The following is a 21,593-nucleotide window of genomic DNA, read 5'->3' as shown; positions in this document are numbered from 1 at the left end:
TTTATAAAATAAAATAAACACTCTCACTAGTGATCCACTAACTAACTAGCATTCTCTGATGGAATTAGTTCATGGAAATGTCAATTTTAACATTTTGGGGTTTTTTTTAGAATAAAACTGTCAGCTTGTGTCAAAATAAATAAAGTTTCATAGATAGCATTTTATGCATTAGAAATATACACAATTAACTAATATTTTCAAACTTTAAGCATAATTTAGTAAAATATCTGACAAATTGCAAATATCTGAAATATGCCATGAATAAAAAAATATATATTTTAGGAACAACTTTAAAACAAATATACCTAAAATGTATTTAAAAAGTAACAGAAAAATAAATGATGGCATGGTATTTTTAAGTTAAATTTTACAGTAACCTTATATAAGAAGGTTTATCTGGACATAAAAGTGCTAATAGGTATAAAAAAAAAAAAAAAAACTTGTTTTAGAATAACCTGCTCCTAGAGTTGTCATCTTATGAGCTCAATCCAGGCCCTATTATATTGATCATGATTAGGATCGCGCTTCAAACTGCCAACGGCTGAAGTCACGTGACTTTGGCGCTCCGAACAGCAGATTCGACACACTGATTCATCTGTGCTCTGATGCTTCCTGAAGCATTGTTTTGAAATCGGCCATCACTAAGTCGTTATTTTGTTATTTTTGGCGCTCCAAAAATATTCTCATCGCTTTATAATCTTAATATTGAACCACTGTACTCACATGAACCGATTTAAATATGTTTTTAGTACCTTTATGCGTCTTGAGAGAGGAAGTGACATTGCTTCCTATGAAGGCCTCACGGAGCCATCAGATTTCAACTAAAATATCTTAATTTGTGTTCCGAAGATGAACGAAGGTCTTAAGGGTGTGAAACGGCATGAGGGTGAGTAATAAATGATAGAATTTTCATTTTTGGGTGAACTAACCCTTTAACAAGACTTTGTCCTTTCAAGAAGAAAACTGAGCAAAAGTTGTAAAAAGCCTCATCTATCTTTGGAGTAACTAGGGCCTTTGACTTCAGGGAAAAGAACAATGATGCTTACTAATGCATTTCCATTCCCACAGCGTCCAACAAAAAGACCATCAGTCATGTAGAAAATCAAGAGGAACGTACCTGGAATATCGCAATCCAGGCATATCCAATATTATCAAAGTTCACTGCCCCTTTGTGCGGGTTGAGCTCCCCGGCCTTACACACATTGTAATACTGGTTCCAGTTAATACAGCTGCTGTTGCTGGTCCCATCCAGGCCAGAGTAGGCATGTCCCGGTGGAGATGCATTTAAAGTGCACTCAACACCATACTTGAGGGGGGGCACCTCACTGCAGCGCAGCATGAAGGGGTTATCCTCACCGTCTTCATTCATGTAGTATGGACTCATGAACGACAGATTGTAAAGGCTGTGGAAACACAAATGAAAAACAAATCGAAATGTATCAACAGACTGTAACTGAAACATTGTATCATTGTAAGTCATTTACATGAGAGGACCCCTGCAGAACCTCATGACTGTGTGCCAAGGTCAACAAGTCTCTTAAAATATCAGGTAATTTGACCTTTTTATGACAAGGCAAGGTTGGTTCAGGTTTTAAAATGTCATGTGGTGCGTTAAAAAAAAAAAAAAAAAAACTTTACCTTCACAAAACATTTTAAAAAATTGATTAAGCTGTTGACACTTAAACATATTCAAGGTGTGAGGACAATATGTTATTAGTTACACCACATGACACTTAAGGTAGCAGCCGATCATGTGACCGGCTTAGAGATTTCAGAAAAAATCAAACAAGATGGTGTTCTCAGAAGAAAAGGAGCGTGAAGTTATATCTTTTTACACTGGTAAGTTGTTATGTGTCAATCCAAAACAGGGAATTTACCTCATTTAATGCTTAAAATAGCAACAGATGTCCAATTTAATGTCCTTAGGCTGTAATTAATTAATTTTTAGTTAAATGCTAAAAAGATCTGCTCCATGTAACGTCTGCAGTGGCGCAGGCCGTAGGGATTGTGGCACTTAACTTTTGATGTGATCGACCCAGGTTCAAAACTGCCTTTTGCCAAACTCGCTCTTCTCCCTTTTCCCATCACAAATCAGATTGGAAAGGCATTTTTATTTAATAAAATTTAAGAAAATATTTGAAAAGTGGAATTAAAATGCCTAACAAGTGTTTAACTGTAAAGTATTTATTGGGTTGGCAATAGATTTTCTCCTCTCTGATTGGTTGCTGCCAACTGTCCATTGCCCTAATTAGTTGCCCTGTGTCTCACCAGGTTCCCTTTTGACAGCAACATTGCTCAAAAAGTTGCCCCATTTATCATCATATCATCATTAAATTTAAAATAGAAAATGGTAGAAACATTGTTGAAAACCTTTTTTTAAGAAAAACTTAGTTTAAAACAAATGTTTTATTTTTTATATACATCATTGGGGACCCTGGAGCCCCCAAACATAAAACAAATTACATTTAAATCAGAACCTGATTCAGACATTGTTATTAAAACAAGATATACACTGACAAGTCTGGGAATATCACGTCACAAATGGTATTGTAAAGCGATAAAAAAAAAAAAAATCAATTAAAGGCTGAACCGGGTCAAAACTCTGCTGACATGCTCCCAGTGGAGAGAGGGTAAAAGAGAAGAGGGGAAGATGGCTGCCGGTTAGATAAGAGCAGGACAGTACTTACGCTTTCACGTCATCTGGCATGAAACACTGATTCCTAAGAAGTCCAGCCCACAGCTGCACCCCGACAATGCCGAATATAAAAAAGACAAAAAAGGAGGACGGCAGGAGGACGTTGACTAACATAGGCAGAGTATCAAGAAGCAGATTCACCAGTATCCTCATACCTGAAATACAAAGGCACAAGAGAACACAGTATTTTAATTGTCCTGTGTTTACTCCATAATGCTTTTAGGCTTTGCATAATATTCTATGCTTTATTATAAATAAATTGGATAGACCAGTGTATGGATTAATCAGACAGTATTTTGAGATTATCAACCTTGACTGATAACTGATGGTTTGAAAATCTACCAATAGCCTTGGCAATGGACATTTTTCACAATCTTTTTGAGTGAATTTTAATTAAATATAAAAAAAAAAAAAAAAAGTAAACGTGCATTTGATTTCAGCCATGTTGGTATTAAATTATATCATATTGCAAATGGATGCATTTATGAGGTGAGCTTTTATACATTTTTTTTTTAACTAGAGGAGCACTAGATGATAACTACATGATAACTACACTGTCCACCTTAAAGGGTTAGTTCACACAAAAAGTACTATTTTTGTCCTTAATTACTGACCCTTGTGTCGTTCCACAGACCTTGGTTCATCTTCAGAACACAAATTAAGATATATTTAATGAAGTCTGACTCCAGTGGTTTGTGCAAACAAAGCACTCATGTCACTTCATAAAACTGAGGTTAAACCACTGGAGTCACATGGAGTAATTTAATTGTCTTTAACCCTTTAAGACCTGAAGGCTTTTTTAGAGTTTTTTTTTCTGAGCGACACACACAAAAGTAAAGACTCATAACTCCAAAACTCTAGCAAGGAGGGTCAAAAGGTAGGTATCATTTGAAAGAAAACATTTTAAATTTTAAGAAAATATAAATTACATTACATTTGGACATTTTCTTGCTGAGAAACAGCTGATAAAAGACAAAAAATATATATAATTTTTTTTTTAATAATTTTTCTTTTTTTTTATTTGACATGGAATAACTCAGGAACACAATAAGATCGCTAAAAAATTCTTTTTTGGTGATGCTCTCCTATATGTGAGCTGCATCTGGTTCAAATTTCGTGCTGATAGCATAAAGAATAGTTTGAAAAATTGTTGTTCATTTTTTCCGCAGCCAGGTGGCGCCAACGGGCGGTAAACTCCGGTTTAGAGGTGTTTCTCAGCACTCGTTAGGAGTTTTTCAAAATGGTTAGATGCATTAAAAAGATGAGATTCTAAGCTTTAAAATGATATCTATTATGTGTTATTCCACGTTGGAAAACGAATATGGATGGGTCCGGGAACATTGGATACACACTGCATCCCGGAGAGATGAGAGACATGTTTTTAGCCAAGTATGTTAAATCATTCCGTGAGTAATATCTTGTGATCAACGTAATATATTATATTGATTTTGGATTCATTTTAATCTTGAGAATCTGCTTTAAATATTGATGTGCAATTTTCTATGATCTGTGCATTTTTCATGAAGTTATGAGCACGTGAAATATACATACTTGTATTCAGTTAGCGGCTGTGCTATTTGTTGTAGTAAACGCATATTACTCAGACTCATTAGAGGGTGAAAACAACGCAACAGAAGCATGTTGGAGGCTTGATATGAAACTTTAAAGTCTCTGGTTTTGTATGCAAAAAGAATTTTTGTGCTACCTATATGGATTCAATTTTTATTGGCTTTTAAAGAGAGACACGCAAATGGGAGCGCCGACGCTCCATCCGGTCTTAAGGGGTTAATGAGGGTGAATAATTAATGACTGAATTTTCATTTTTGGGTGAACTAACCCTTTAAGAGACCTTTTGAGTCACAAATACTAAGAAATGTTACTTACTTGAAACTACATTAAGACTAGTCCCAACTAGTAAAACACAGTTGTTGGGAAAAAAAAAAAGAAATTCAAATTGGACAATATTTGTTAAATGTAAAGGGTTTATGAGTTCCCAGCATGCATTGCAGAATGAATAAATTATATGGTTACTGTTATAGGACTGTTGATTTGCTGTTTGCTGACTTTTTCATATACTATATATGCAGTGTGTGTGTGTGTGTGTGTATATTACAGAATGACTGTTATCAACATTGATAATAAGTAAGGGATAATCCACGGCTAGCTGTGAATTTAATGTTTTTAATGCACGACATGGAGACAAAGTACCACCTGACGCGAAGAGGACTGATAAGAGCAGGACAGTACTTACGCTTTCACGTCATCTGGCATGAAACACCGATTCCTAAGAAGTCCAGCCCACATTCAGATCATTTAATGCACAGCTAGTAGTGCATTATTCTGCTTATACCATGGTTATTTGCCAGCTTTGACAAGTTAAAGCTGTCATTGATGACTGCAGCACTAACATCAGCTACGACTCATTAGATAAGTGTCTCTCTACAAGCAATGAAGCTGTGAGTTGAATTACTTCAGAAACAACTAAAATTTTTATTACTATTTATTATTATTGTATTTCTGATCAAATAAATGCAGCTTTGGTGAACATACACTCACCTAAAGGATTATTAGGAACACCATACTAATACTGTGTTTGACCCCCTTTCGCCTTCAGAACTGCCTTAATTCTACGTGGCATTGATTCAACAAGGTGCTGAAAGCATTCTTTAGAAATGTTGGCCCATATTGATAGGATAGCATCTTGCAGTTGATGGAGATTTGTGGGATGCACGTCCAGGGCACGAAGCTCCCGTTCCACCACATCCCAAAGATGCTCTATTGGGTTGAGATCTGGTGACTGTGGGGGCCATTTTAATACAGTGAACTCATTGTCATGTTCAAGAAACCAATTTGAAATGATTCGAGCTTTGTGACATGGTGCATTATCCTGCTGGAAGTAGCCATCAGCGGATGGGTACATGGTGGTCATAAAGGGATGGACATGGTCAGAAACAATGCTCAGGTAGGCCCTGGCATTTAAACGATGCCCAGTTGGCACTAAGGGGCCTAAAGTGTGCCAAGAAAACATCCCCCACACCATTACACCACCACCACCAGCCTGCACAGTGGTAACAAGGCATGATGGATCCATGTTCTCATTCTGTTTACGCCAAATTCTGACTCTACCATCTGAATGTCTCAACAGAAATCGAGACTCATCAGACCAGGCAACATTTTTCCAGTCTTCAACTGTCCAATTTTGGTGAGCTCGTGCAAATTGTAGCCTCTTTTTCCTATTTGTAGTGGAGATGAGTGGTACCCGGTGGGGTCTTCTGCTGTTGTAGCCCATCCGCCTCAAGGTTGTGCGTGTTGTGGCTTCACAAATGCTTTGCTGCATACCTCGGTTGTAACGAGTGGTTATTTCAGTCAAAGTTGCTCTTCTATCAGCTTGAATCAGTCGGCCCATTCTCCTCTGACCTCTAGCATCAACAAGGCATTTTCGCCCACAGGACTGCCGCATACTGGATGTTTTTCCCTTTTCACACCATTCTTTGTAAACCCTAGAAATGGTTGTGTGTGAAAATCCCAGTAACTGAGCAGATTGTGAAATACTCAGAACGGCCCGTCTGGCACCAACAACCATGCCACGCTCAAAATTGCTTAAATCACCTTTCTTTCCCATTCTGACATTCAGTTTGGAGATCAGGAGATTGTCTTGACCAGGACCACACCCCTAAATGCATTGAAGCAACTGCCATGTGATTGGTTGATTAGATAATTGCATTAATGAGAAATTGAACAGGTGTTCCTAATAATCCTTTAGGTGAGTGTAAATCTTTTTTCAGAAACATTAAAAAAAATCTTACCAAGCCCAAAGTTTTGAATGGTACTGTTTATAGTACACTTGCCTTTGTAGAAGTCTGTTAACAGTAGCCAGAGGCAAAAAGGGCACCACTGTAATTTTATTTGCCCTTTGACGTATGGGACACATTATGGCTCTCATTGTTTTTCTTGGAGACAAGGATCTAGGAGATCAAATATAACTGTCAGTCCGCCACACAGAGGCTCATTACTAAAAGAAATACACCTTCCTCAGTTTGTGGGACATTTTCTGCTGGGTAATTTATAGACTTGTGTGTTCTGTAAGTTGTTTTTCCTGCACACAGGCTCATCACATGATTGGATGAGATGATCTCTGCTTCACATTTCATAGATCAGACAGCAATTTTTGCCTCTCATCACAGATGAAATGACACATAACAATGTCTTTGAGTGGTGGGTAGCATCAGCAGCCAAAGATCACCCTGCTGGAAAAACCAGGTCATAGCAGCCTCAGGTGGTTTGAGCTGTTTTTTTTTTTTGTTGTTGTTTGTTTGTTTTTGGATATAATTGCTGGTTTGTTGCTGCCAAGGAAAAATATGAATTGAAATATGGCATGTTTTTTAAGTCATCTAATCACCATGGATCCCCATCAGCTCAGCCAAGGTGACCTAGTCAACTTAACCTAGTTGATCAATACCATCTTAAACCATCTTGAAACAATCAATGACCATAAATAAATAATTTAATCAGGATTTTCCAGCATGAAAGATACTTACTAGGCAGGGGCCTGAGCACTCGCACAGTCCGGATGGCTGACAGGCTTGCGTTATGACCATCCAGTGAATACTCCATCATCCTGTAGGAAGCAGAGCAGAGGAAATGTACTGCAAGCATCAGACACTAAAGGTCAATCTCTATAACCTTTCTTTCTGTCAATCTTAAGTGAGGATAATGAAAGAAAAGTGGTTTGAAAACAGAAGTCTTGATGAAGGCATGAGTGACAAGTGAGAAAAGAGACAGGATTCCTCACCCTGCCATGACAGGTTCCATGTGTCACCAAGGTAACTCTTTGGTCCAAATATCCCCAGGGCTATCATTTTAATGACCATCTCCACAGCAAAGAAGGCGAAGATGCAGTCATCAAATGCCTGTGGACAAAAAAACACATTCATTTCTATCATATAGAAGGACAGACGTTTTACGTACTGTAGGAGGCAGAACAAGAGATGAGGTGCAGACTGATGCCTCACAACAAGGCATTGGTGCTGTACTCCTTCAGGAGGAACAAGGTCAACTCAAGCCAGTTGTATACATCAGTAGGAAACTCCTGCCCATAGAGGTCAACTATTCCACTGTTGAAAAGGAGTGCCTTGCTGTTAAGTGGGCCCTTGACTCTTTAAGGTACTATTTGCTTGGATGAAAATTCCGGTTGGAAACTGACCACAGAGCATTGGCCTGGTTAGGTCGTATGAAAGACACAAATGCTCGCATTACTAGGTGGTTTCTGGCTATGCAGCCATTTGACTTTGAGATACTGTATAGGTCAGGGTCACAAAATTGCACTGCAGACTTTCTCTCGAGGACACCACAGGCGGTGTCTGGAGAGGGAAATGTCACAGTGAGGCCCTGTGACTAGAGACTTGAATCATAAAAATGACTTTTATTTTGACAATGGATTGTGAAAACGCATGCATGCATGCATACACATTTGTAACATCACAAACACTTATCTGTTTTGCGCATATTGAACATCAGTTAACACGGATATGTTTGTATTACGGATCATGTGTTGTGTTGTTCACATCCTCATCATGCCATTTCTTCATCTGTTGAATGTTTAATGGTTTATCCATTTTTCTATGTTGTGTTGTGTTATGTTAAGAAGTAAAACAAGACCGGTAATCATGTTTCAAATGTGTATTGTTTTATATTACCACTTACTTATCATTAATAGTCATACTTACGTACTGGAACATTTTCCCATCCCAAACAGACAAAACCCGGTCAAAGTAAATGCCACCATTTTGAGGATTACATTCACGCCAATAGATGGCACAGTCCATTATTCTCATGTGTGAGGGGGAGGTTGGTGATCTGATAATTCTTGGTTGGGCATTGTTAAACATTAATTGTTAATTGAGTTTGTTTTGTTTTAAATGTTTATGTATTCTTGTATTATTATAACAGTTTACCTATTTGTTACTGTTAAATCACATTTATATAAATTTTTTCAGATTCTTTATTACCTTTTTAATTTCTAAATGGTTTAGGCCAATTAGGAGGGGCTTGGTCTTTTTAAGATGGCCTCTCAGAGTTGTCTGGTAGCTCATAGAGTGAGTTTGAGTGAAACTGCGGTCTTTTGGGTCAATTTATTGGCATAGCCAAAAGTTTGTTTGTTTGTTTGTTTGTTTGTTTGTTTGTTTGTTTGTTTGTTTGTTTGTTTGTTTGTTTGTTTGTATAACTTTTGAACCGTTTTTATTTTATTTGTTTTTGTTTTTTTGTATATATTTTTGGACTATCACTGTAAATACCATTGACGCACCACTGGAAAACCTTTATTTTTGCTCCACTTGGAATAAACGCTGAACTTTTGGCTTTATCACCACGTCACGTCATTTTTACACCTCCATCTGCCGGTACATTCAAAGCAGTGGTGCTGCTGCTGTTCAAAACATCTTTGGGGCCCTTGTTGCAGTTGGCACACCACTGTCTTTGTTACACAGTCCTTCCACACTTAATTTATTTTTCCCCGACTCAAGCCTTAAAATCCCCTCATTAAAACAACACATGTTTAGCGAGACTGTCCAAATTAGTTCAATTTAGAGATGACTTGATGAGTAGCCTATCAATGTTGCTAATTGCCTATACCTAATTTTACCGAAAGAAAAGTCACAAAAAATATCTGTGGTCGAATATTATGTCAGAATTAAATAAACGAGAAAGCAGGGATTCTTTAATGAATTCATCTCATTATAATGGTCGGGGGATGATGCTAAACACACATGATCATTGTCTTAAAAGTGCTTGGACACGAGAGTTAAAGATACTAAAATTAATACAATACATAAAAAATGCATACAATAATGGACACTTATTAATGTGTTTATTGTTGATGTGTGTTTATTATTTTAATTTATGGTTAGTTTAATGAATACTGTTAACTATGGAAAATCAAATCTATATTTATTGCAATAATATAAGCTACCATCAATACTAAAACTGACACGGAGGTATGTATAATTACAAACTAAAGTCACTATGACTGTTATCTATTTCTAAAGTAAGCTACATAAATGTATGTGACAAAGTTTCTGCGACAGCTATCTGATGCGATTCGTCAGTGTCTGAATCCCCTCGCTTCATTTCGTTCCTTGCTTAGTGCACTTAACCATAGACATTATGCACTTAACTGCCATGCATTATGTAGGCTATGGATTCGAGAATCACTAAACAAGTGAGCGATTCTGGACACAGCAACAGAGTCGACACCGAGAGTCGATTCCTGTGCTGGAGTCGACCCCGACTCTGGGGCTATTCAGAGTCGAGGAATCGACTCTTTTGGAGTCGACTCCCCATCACAAGTTTAATTTAATTTGTCCTTTGTCTGAGTTGCAAAGTGTCAGGTCTGTTGATAAAAGGCAACGCATGGGCGACAAGTGTCATTAGGACTTTCGCAAACTGGCAAGGACTTGAATGTCCTCAGAACGTCGGTCAGTGAACGTTACAAAGCGGACCAAACGTAGACGTCCTCTGAACGTCCGTCAGCGAACGATAAAAAGCGGACCAAACGCGGACGTCCTCCGAACGTCCATCAGCGAATGTTACAAAGCGGACCCAATGGGGACGTCCCCCAAACGTCCGCCAGCGAACGTTACAAAGCGGACCTACTGCGGACCTAAACGGACGTTCGCAACGTCCGGGGGACGTCCCTTGTTTGCTGGGAAGTGCTGTTCATTTTATTCTACTCCACCTTAAAATAACATGAAAACTGAACATGTATTTCTAGCAGGTAAAATGTCATATATACACGACATTCAATCAAATTACCTCATCTTTCACGGTCAAAACTGACTTCAAAACTGACACAAGCCAGCATCGCGCTACGCTAGTGCTGTTCTCGGCGATATAACGTTACCTTTGTGAAAGTGGGGATTTAGCACTTACTAGCATGAAGAACAAATATAGACACAGACTGCATGTAGATTTAAGATTAAAACTCTCTTTGATACAAAAACATACCCTTCTGCGAGTTACTGGTTCACCTTAGTGTAGCCTGTGTGAGTCTGAGGGTAATAATTAAGACCCGCACGCACCCTAACCCTAACCGTCTCAAACCTAATGACGAAAAATCTACTCGGGATAGCCCAACCTAAACTTATCCTAAACCTAACCATCTCAAACCTACTTAGTATAGCCCGTCCTAAACTTACCCTAAACCTAACCGTCACAGACCTACCTACAAGCGGACTCACAAATGCATACCGTAATACTCTATCACTGGAGGGAGTGCGATGCTGGATCAGGATTATCGGGCTGTAGCCTTTGGGCTTTCGGCTCGGTTCACTGGTCCAGGGCAAGTTCAGATCGGAAACTTCGCATTCCTAAAGACCAGAAATAACAACACAGTCAATAACACTACAATACTGTTTTTGTAAGATGAAACAAAACGTTATCAATCCAAAATTGGGGAAGAATGGGGATCCCCAAGAATGGGGATTGGTGATGGTGTAGGAGGCCCCGCCCCCATTGTCTATAAAAGCTCTGAGGGGAACTAAATTTTTGTCATTCTGGTTCGCCTGAAGAAGGATACATACATTTTCGAAACGTCGCGATAGGCCTGAATGACACAGCAAAAAGAAGCTAATATGTGTGCAGCCTCCATCATTTTGCGGGTGAATGATGTTGAAGAGCGTTATAAAAAATTGAAAAGTGCTTTATATGTTTTATTTTGTTGTTCACTGCCCATACAGGGCAAAACAACACAAAATGGTTTCCATCATTGGTGTGCGTGATTTCGAAGAGCTACAAAAAATTCGAAATATGCCCCTTACACTCAGCCGAACCCTAAACCTAACCTTATTTTGCAGAAATAGCCCTATCGGGAAGAGCCCTGGCTAATTTAGCCCGCTCTATAATTTTTCACATCACTAAAATCGATATTTTCAGCGAGTATCGCCTTCCTTTGTGTGAGTGTTGGCCTATTTAGTGTACTTCGGGGCTCATATGTGTGGAGTGGCCAGTTGTGCGATAGGACAGTGCAAATCCGCATACGATTTCTTCAGAAATCGTTTGTTGGACTTAGCGTATTCCCCTATACCCAGAATAATCAAATATCTAAATTAATACATAACAAATGATTAATTTCTAATTGGAAACACAACCTAAGAATAATAATAAACGAATGAAATTAAGTGAACTTCACAGGGGCGCTGAAAAGACATACACACGTTCACCTTTGCCCAGGCCGTCGGATTCTGTTTTTGGGCCGATGGGGGGTTCCTTACACTGACTTGCATCTTGCTGTCTCTCGTGGCACCACTTCTAATGATTTTCTTTCAGATTACTATACTCGGATTCCAGAATTTTATCATCATAGATATTCGACTTTTGATTGTTATTCTACCTTTTCGTTTTAATACATTTTTTCATTATCGATTGAAGTTCCTGTGTTATTTCAAATTTAAATTCAATAAATAAATAATTTTTTCATCAACTTCATCGACTGCCTGGATCTCATTTTCTCAAGTTTTTGCATAAGATTCAGTTAAGTCTTTTAGTTTGGAATGACATGAGGGTGAGTAATAAATTTATTTTCTTTCTGTTCAATGCTAATTGAAATTTAGGTGGAAAGAAGGTTGCAGGAATGTTAATAATAAATAAATAAATAAGATGTAGGTTCTGTGCAAAACTCTTTGCCCAAATTTCTATCAGATATAGGCTACCACACATATTGGAGCATGAATACAAACACTTTCACTATCTGCTTCATCATGTGATTTCAAGAAACTGCTGTGGTTTGATTTCAAAGAAATCCTGAGTCATGTGATTTTTTGGTATCCTGTCTATTTAAATACTGCAGAGAGCTTTTATTTGCTATTTGGACTTCTGGAGGTGGACAGAAGACACACACAGAGATCAATACTCAGGTTTATCTTTATTTGCATAATATTATCAATTTTATCAATTTGATGTCAACTGTTTTGCATTACAGTTTTGATAATTGTAATTATTTTCATTTCTAATTATTTGACTATATTATTTATTTAATGTTCAAACAAGTAACAGTGCACACTTGGTGCAGTACATATTGACAGGCTTCAAACAAACGTGATAGACAATTGACATTCATAGAAAAAGCATCCAGTGGATCTGGTGGTAGACATCAGCCACCCTTAACACGGGCTCAAATATTGATGCATGAACAATTTTGAAGTTTGCGTATGTCACTTGTAATCAAACTATCTGCAGATACTACTTCAATTGGCTCAGAGTAAAGAGTAAAGAGTAAAGGCAGATCGTTGGGTGAGTTGACTGACTTTGTATCCACAAACTGGACCAGTGGTAAAATTGCAGGAAATGTAATGTTACTGGGGGGGAAAAAATGTGTGTGTTTAGGGACAACACTGATTTTCACATAGTGAATGTGTCAGCAAGATTAACCAGATTTCTTTGATTTCTTTGAAATCACACCACAGCAGTTTTTCTTGAAATCACATGATGAAGCAGAAAGTGAAAGTGTTTGTATTCATGCTAAAATATGTGTGGTAGCCTATATCTGATAGGCAAAGAGTTTTGCACAGAACCTACAAACCCGATTCCAAAAAAGTTGGGACACTGTACAAATTGTGAATAAAAACAGAATGCAATATTTTATTCAGAATACAACATCGATGACATATCAAATGTTTAAACTGAGAAAATATATCATTTTAAGGGAAAAATAAGTTGATTATAAATTTCATGGCATCAACACATCTCAAAAAAGTTGGGACAAGGCCATGTTTACCACTGTGTGGCATCCACTCTTCTTTTTATAACAGTCTGCAAACGTCTGGGGACTGAGGAGACAAGTTGCTCAAGTTTAGGAATAGGAATGTTGTCCCATTCTTGTCTAATGAAGGCTTCTAGTTGCTCAACTGTCTTAGGTCTTCTTTGTCGCATCTTCCTCTTTATGATGTGCCAAATGTTTTCTATGGGTGAAAGATCTGGACTGCAGGCTGGCCATTTCAGTACCCGGATCCTTCTTCTACACAACCATGATGTTGTAATTGATGCAGTATGTGGTCTGGCATTGTCATGTTGGAAAATGCAAGGTCTTCCCTGAAAGAGACGACGTCTGGATGGGAGCATATGTTGTTCTAGAACTTGGATATACCTTTCAGCATTGATGGTGCCTTTCCAGATGTGTAAGCTGCCCATGCCGCACGCACTCATGCGACCCCATACCATCAGAGATGCAGGCTTCTGAACTGAGCGCTGATAACAACTTGGGTTGTCCTTGTCCTCTTTAGTCCGGATGACATGGCGTCCCAATTTTCCAAAAAGAACTTCAAATTTTGATTCGTTTGACCACAGAACAGTTTTCCACTTTGCCACAGTCCATTTTAAATGAGCCTTGGCCCAGAGAAAAGGCCTGCGCTTCTGGATCATGTTTAGATATGGCTTCTTTTTTGACCTATAGAGTTTTAGCCGGCAACGGCGAATGGCACGGTGGATTGTGTTCACCGACAATGTTTTCAGGAAGTATTCCTGAGCCCATGTTGTGATTTCCATTACAGTAGCATTCCTGTATGTGATGCAGTGCCGTCTAAGGGCCCGAAGATCACGGGCATCCAGTATGGTTTTCCGGCCTTGACCCTTACGCACAGAGATTGTTCCAGATTCTCTGAATCTTTGGATGATATTATGCACTGTAGATGACGATAACTTCAAACTCTTTGCAATTTTTCTCTGAGAAACTCCTTTCTGATATTGCTCCACTATTTTTCGCTGCAGCATTGGGGGAATTGGTGAGCCTCTGCCCATCTTGACTTCTGAGAGACACTGCCACTCTGAGAGGCTCTTTTTATACCCAATCATGTTGCCAATTGACCTAATAAGTTGCAAATTGGTCCTCCAGCTGTTCCTTATATGTACATCTAACTTTTCCGGCCTCTTATTGCTACCTGTCCCACCTGTTTTGGAATTTGTAGCTCTCATGAAATCCAAAATGAGCCAATATTTGGCATGACATTTCAAAATGTCTCACTTTCAACATTTGATATGTTATCTATATTCTATTGTGAATAAAATATAAGTTTTTGAGATTTGTAAAATATTGCATTCCTTTTTTATTCATAATTTGTACAGTGTCCCAACTTTTTTGGAATCGGGTTTGTACATATCCAACTTATTTTACAGGTTTTCAGACTGAAATTGCTTTGTTTCGCTTTTTTATCTTCCGTCACGTGTGTTTTTGTGCACTGCTGAAAAATTACAGGAAGGTAAAGAGTAAGTTCTGACTGAAAATGTTATTTTAAGGTTAGCATAACATTCCTGCATAACACTCCGTGGTCAAGATCAGACCCGCCAAGACCATTCAAGAGAGAAGTTAATGAGATAATTCAGTGGTTAACACTCTGGGGTCAACAAAAACGCCTTTTGCTGGATTTTCTTCACATAGCAGCAAAATCGCCTTAAATACTCAGTCATTTTTTGTCATACAGATAAAAGTAATAAAAATTATCTGTGATAAGTTTGTGTCATGAGAGGGAAAAACAATGTCATTTAATGATTCGGCGTTTATTGAACATAGACTGCATGGGCTTGACAATTCAGTGAACTGCATAAAACACCCTGACTGCACATCTTGATATTGATGCTATGACAATCTGAAGAATTATACTGTTAAATTTGTTTGTTCAGTTTATGTTGCATGTAGTTTTTTGTATGTACAGTATATATTTTGTATGCTATTTATATGTTATGGTGTATTTGGAAAAGCACAATAAACCTCAAACCTCATAAAGTCATAATAAACATATTTCTACCAGAAAGACTCGGGAAGCAAAGAAACGTTTGAATACGATTTATTCAACAGTTTGAATGTAAATTTCAAAGATAAATGATAAAGCTCTTTGGCGTAGGCCCCGTCCAAAGTACAATCCGGAGGGTAGCAGACGTTTGCAGATCCTGCCTTAAGATGAAGGCAGGGGCGGGGGAGCCTACCCCCGATGTATGGACAGGGACCGACCTGGTGGTGGTGGGGAGGATGGGGGTGAACGCCGGCGATGGTATCTGCAAACACAATAGTTGGTGGGAACAGAACTTATATACTCAGGTGACGCGTAATGATTGGTTAGATAATGAGCAATGACGTGCATTACGCCTGTTTCACACTGTAAGCGTGAAGGGGCTCGCACACCGGACGCGAAGCTCAGCGCCGCGACACGTCTTTAAAATTCGAACGCATTGTTTTCTAATGTTTTCTGAAGCCTCGTTTACACTGCACGCGTGTGCGGCGCGTTACGGCTGCGATGCGGCTACCTGAGCTGATACGCTGCCACTCTAGTCAATGCTCGTGTTTACGCCAGCCGCGCCGCGGTGCGTTTGAGAAGCGTCCCAGAAGCGGCTCGCTGCGCCGCTTCGCTAAAGATAGGTGCCTCGCCTATTTTCGACAGACGCCGCGTCCAAGACGTGCAGCTCAAATAAAAAATAAAGTCAAAATAATCACCCTGATTTAACTCCAGCTCATATTTCACATCACTAGGATGCCAGAAACTGACAACAAGAGATTCGAAGTTGAAAAACTTGAAATTTCTTTGTTTTTGTTGTCCATAACTGGAATTTTAAGTGTATTAACTTCATCTGCAGTATACGTCAAAATAAACACAATTAAACCGGACAAAATATAACAATTTAGCCATTAAAAACATGAAAAAAAGCAAAGAAAACAACGTTGGACAGGCAAATCTAGTGGTCTCGCGAATCCAGCCGCTTCACTTCTGAAATGCTTCTGGTGTGAGTTGACACCGCGCAGAGGACGGAACAAAACCTTGCCGGGGCCGTAACGCGCCGCACACGCGTGCAGTGTAAACGAGGCTTGAGTCGTAGCTGGGCGCCGCGGAGAGGTGCTGAATGTCGCCGCCGGTGTGCGTACACTCATAGAAAACAATGCGTTCGAATTTTAAAGACGTGTCGCGGCGCTGAGCTTCGCGTCCGGTGTGCGAGCCCCTTGAGCGTCGCGTGAGCAGCGCGTGAGCACAACTACATCGTCACTGCAGCTGCAGAGACATGCGAGTATTCACACTGGAAGCGTTTGTACAGCGTCACAGCAGCGGCTCGAAGCTACATAAAGTGAGCATTTCTTTACAAAGACAGCTATAAATAAGTTTGTCGTTTATAAACTTGATAGTCTTGAAAGTTTGTTAACATGTAAGGTGTACAACACTCGCATATAAACATAAAATAAATAAAAAAGCCTTGTGTTATCCATTGCTGCACACGAGTGAGGTAAGCTTTGTGGCTTGCTGCTGTCTGTGTCATGCATGTTAACGAACAACAAAGTACAAAGAAATAACTTGCAGCTTTAGATACGATATGTAAACCACTTGCTCGGTGTAATTTTTTCATTGAACACTTTATGTAAATTGCATGCATTATCCTAAATGTTACCAAGATTTGTAAATTCAGAGAAAGTCACAAATTTAAAATAATGCCCGTCAATGACGTAATAACTGCAATTCTGCATTTTCCCTGGATTCTTCTTGTACTGCAAAGTAACAAAGTCCCTTTAAGACAAGTCGTTTAACTCGGCGGCCATCTTTGAAACGCCTCTCGGGCATGCAAGTGTGACTCCTATCTCTTTGAATGGGGAAACACCAAATTCTCCAAATACGCATACACAGACCTAAACGTGCGTCTGTTTCTACAGAAACCGGTGCTTCTAACGGCCGCTGCGGTGACTTTACAAGTCGGCAATTGGCTCTTATTTAGAAGGCGGGACATATTCCGCCATATTGCGCATTGCACTTTCTCCCATTCAAAACAATACGAGTGACGCGTCTTGTGTTATTCTATAGTCTTTGCCTCAATTCTTTGATAGTAACCGTGGAAACAGATATTGATAGCTGCGTGATGTCTAGTGGCACACTGTTTCATCCAACACTATGGAACATGCAATCAAACTTGGAATAAGAGAATTGGAGCGAGGATGAACATCAGCATGGCGTTTACGAAATGCAACAGCTTTGCGACGAACTTCGACTTGACAGATGCCGCTCTAGCACATTAATAGACAGGTGAGCAAAAGTACACGAGACGAATTAATGTTATGTAGCACAACACTATGGAATGTTAGAATATCATACTGTTGATCTAGCTTACAGTCGACAGACTAATAGAATAGCAGTCTACAACTTTAACACTCAAATGCAGTTTAATATGATTGTGTAACTTTAGACCAAGTGAAACAAGGATGCGTTACCTCGGTTTTAATTCATAAAATAAACGTACCTGTATGAGTAGTATTTAAGCAATTGAAAGTACTTTGGTAGATTGAATTGACTCATTCCTTTTCCTGGAAGTCCAGGCAGGGACTCACATGTAGCACTGAAATCGGTCTCTCATTGGCGATCGCACCCGCGATTCCATGCCGAGATTGTGCCTTTAGCACAGGTAAATTAAATTCATTTAATACAGTGAAGACTATGCAGTGTTATTTTACATTTTAAAGCTGCAGTCCACAACTTTTTTTGGTTAAAAATTATCCAAAATCAATTTGAGCAAGTGCATAACCAGCCGGTGTTCAAAACGATCTCAATATCTTAGCTCGATTCACAACGGTAAGCTTGTAATAATGTTTTATAATAAGAGTGACATGGTGGATTTCCGCGGGAAATTTGAGCATGCAGCAGTTCCTCTGTGCGTCATTACGTCACGTCCGTGAACAGAAAGGAAGGAGTCCCGTCCAGGCTAGTCAGTTTTATGACGTGAGGACGCTGCTGGTAGCGGATCCTTTATAGCCTTTTCTCACAGCAGCTGGAATAATTAAACTTTTGATGGTGGATTGTAATCCAGAAAGGTCCAAATGACAATCATCAGTGACAACTGGCGATTCACCCGTAGTCAAAAAGCAAAAGACTTTGGACTGTGGAGTGGCTACAGAAATTGAAATCTACAGGTAACTAATATACACTAAATACACATAGTCATGCAATGCTGATGTTGTTAACATTAACAATTTGAGAACAATATAACAGTAATAATAATTTGCACGGTTTGGCATGATCCGAGCTAAGCCATCATTAGATTTAATCATCATTTGCAGAGTGATTTATTGTAGGCCTAATGCTTTTTTCCTCAGTTGGTCAGAACAAAAGTGGCAGACATGTTACTTACTTGTTCAGATTATATTTTCCAGTGAAAATTATTATATTGGTCATACTTTCAAGACGCAGAATCTGTGATTCTGAAATACAGTATCTACATGGGTGCGGTGACTGACAGCAAGCATTAGATTTATCCGCGCTAACGAGCTGTGCCGACGCACAACGCACGTACAGATAACTGTTCCGTATATGACTGCAATTGCAGTTTTCAAACAAGAGATGGCGAAAAAGAGGAAAAATCACGGACTGCAGCTTTAAGTAATTATTTCCTGGATCTGAATATTTACCTGAAATACGTAAAACGCCATTTATTTCATTTAAATCACCCCAAACTCTCTAGAATTATTACTTTCCGAAAAGGGTTATTCAAATAAATTTGTCATATCACAATATATAGTCGCAGAAAGATATCTTGGGAATTAAATCGACTGTCCCTTTCCTGCACAAGGAAAATCTGGTGCACGTGCACGAAGCTGAGCATATAGGACATAGATGGAGACTTGCCTGAAGAAATGTGAACACGTACAGGTATTTTGACGAGAATAAAACATGTTTATAAAGCAGTATGCAAACGACATAGCCTTATTACCACACAGAACATAATTAACAATGTTTCTGCCTCTAACATTACAAAGGAAGTCACTCGACACTAGATGCACCATACCCAAGTTACAAAGCGTGTCGTTCTTTCTGCTGACGAGTCCAACTCTGCTAGTCCACTTTCATGCGGATCATTAACGACGCGCTATGAATGTGACAATGCGAACGAGCACAGTTCCGTCTCAAACAAATGCGTGCGACTGCACTGTACAGCTCTGCTGATGAATGTAATAGAGCAAAAGAGTATGATTATACACCCAACGACATCAAAATGCATAAAATGATGAAAATACTTATCACTGAGATGAGGTGGCTGTTGTAGTGATGACGAGAGAATAGTGAAGATTGCTTTGAGGCCCTTTGATGATATTGCTGAGACGGAATTCGAAAATAGAATCTGCGGGTGGACCTGCACACTTCTGAAATTTGAGACGGTGAATGCGATAACTCTCATTGCGCGACTGCTTCAATGAACATTCATGCATCGTGAGGAACGTCGGCGTCATCAACTGCGAACTGAATGCCGGCGATGGTATCTGCAAACACAATAGTGGGTGGGAACAGAACTTATATACTCAGGTGATGTGTATGATTGGTTAGATAATGAGCAATGACGTGCATTAGAGTCTTCCGGGTAGAACTTCCGCTAAATCTCCCATTTCCAGTAAGTTTTATATTATCACACTTTCCGATGTTCAGCAAAATTTGACTAATGTGCTTTTCGTTCTCTTGAAAAGTTGCATGCATGCGCAGTATCATCAGCTCATCGGTTCTCAAATCGGACATGTCCGAAAGAAGCAGTTCTCAGTTGTGTTCTGATGATCCAAAAACCGTTGCAACCAATTCTTTACTCGTGAACGAGAACCATGACAGGCCGTGTACATTCGTTTGTGTGCGCCGAGCATTCTCACTCAGTATATCAGCTACTCAGCTGCTCGTGCTCATCATCATCAGTTCTCCCTTCACAGCAGGTTAAGTCAGTGTACTGTTGGAGTAACTGAATAACTCCAGGATGTTGGTATATTTAGAGTCAGAGGGAGTGTCAGAGACATCAGAATGTGAGTAACTTTAGTAATTTGTAGATTAGTGTTTGCCTACTGGAGATGTGAACTGTTTGGAACGATTCAGTCTGATTTGGTGAACTGGTTTGACAGGTTCACTAAAAAGAACCGGTTCAAAAGAACGATTCGTTCACGAACCGGACATCACTAATCTCATGTTAATTTTGAGTACATCCTTTATATCTCAGAGAAGTCTTTAGTTTTATCATATTTATAAAAAAATAGATACGCTAAACCGATTCTTTCCAAAAAAAGCTGAGCCCCTGGAGGCATGCCTGCCGTCAGTGCCGTGGGCAGAGCTAAAGAGTCGCGAACGCACGCAGCTTTTGCGTAGAGATCGTCTGCTAGCTGCGACATCATTATAAATAAAAAGGGAGCAAAAACGTTCGTGTTGTTTACATTTTATGCACTTGCGCGCCAATTGCCAACAAAACGCAGACATCTGATGCAGCTTTACTCACCATCTGCGATCTGCAAATCCAGCACCGAACTGGGACTTGTTTACAAAGTATTCATCACCGAAATCCCAGGAACAAACAAACATACGTGCACAACTTTGAGGCTGCCCCAGAAAAACAAACTTCATCCACTGTTCCCTTAACGCTGGGTTCTTTGGGAAGCTGAAAAAGGTAATCTTTCCCTCACAGGCTGCATCCTTCGGAGGTTGCATTTGAAGGCTGAATACGTCATCAAGGATGTCTTATTTAAGAAAAGTAACCGTAATAAAATTGAGTGATATCCCCCCCCCCCCTGCGTATTCTACGCCCATGACGATACGTATCACGATACAGGGGTTACGATACAATATATTGTGATATATTGCAATACTGTAAGAAAGGCAATATATTGCGATATTTCTTGTTTTTTTTGTTTTTTTTTAGAAAGAGCATCTAATTTTAGAAAAAAAACTATCATAAAGAACACACCATATGCATAAAACATAACAAACAACTTTATTTTATTTAATCAATACAGTATCATTTGCATTTATATCACTAATCACTATTTTGTGCAATCTAAGTAAAGGGAATATAAAGTGAGAGCAGGATTCTTTAGGTGTATATGTTTTATATATTTATATATAAATATATTTATTTAATACTGTAC

General features: G+C 39.1%; 1 protein-coding gene across 3 annotated transcripts in view; it reads left to right on the top strand.

Annotated features, from left to right (window-relative positions):
- The first annotated feature begins 12,521 nt into the window (after window positions 1-12,521).
- LOC137007397 (uncharacterized) overlaps window positions 12,522-21,593 on the top strand; it is a 28,634-nt gene continuing 19,562 nt past the window's right edge. The window contains exons 1-2 of one of the 3 annotated variants that reach the window (XM_067368846.1): window positions 12,576-12,603; window positions 12,926-12,979. The gene's annotated coding sequence lies outside the window, so the exon portion shown is untranslated. Of the gene's footprint in view, window positions 12,604-12,925; window positions 12,980-21,593 lie in introns of all 3 variants that reach the window. The other 2 variants (XM_067368829.1, XM_067368838.1) reach the window with 2 other exon arrangements.

Source organism: Chanodichthys erythropterus, chromosome 3, assembly GCF_024489055.1.
Source record: "Chanodichthys erythropterus isolate Z2021 chromosome 3, ASM2448905v1, whole genome shotgun sequence".
In the NCBI taxonomy this organism is placed as follows: Eukaryota; Metazoa; Chordata; class Actinopteri; order Cypriniformes; family Xenocyprididae; genus Chanodichthys; species Chanodichthys erythropterus.
This window is presented reverse-complemented; position numbering and strand designations above follow the sequence as displayed.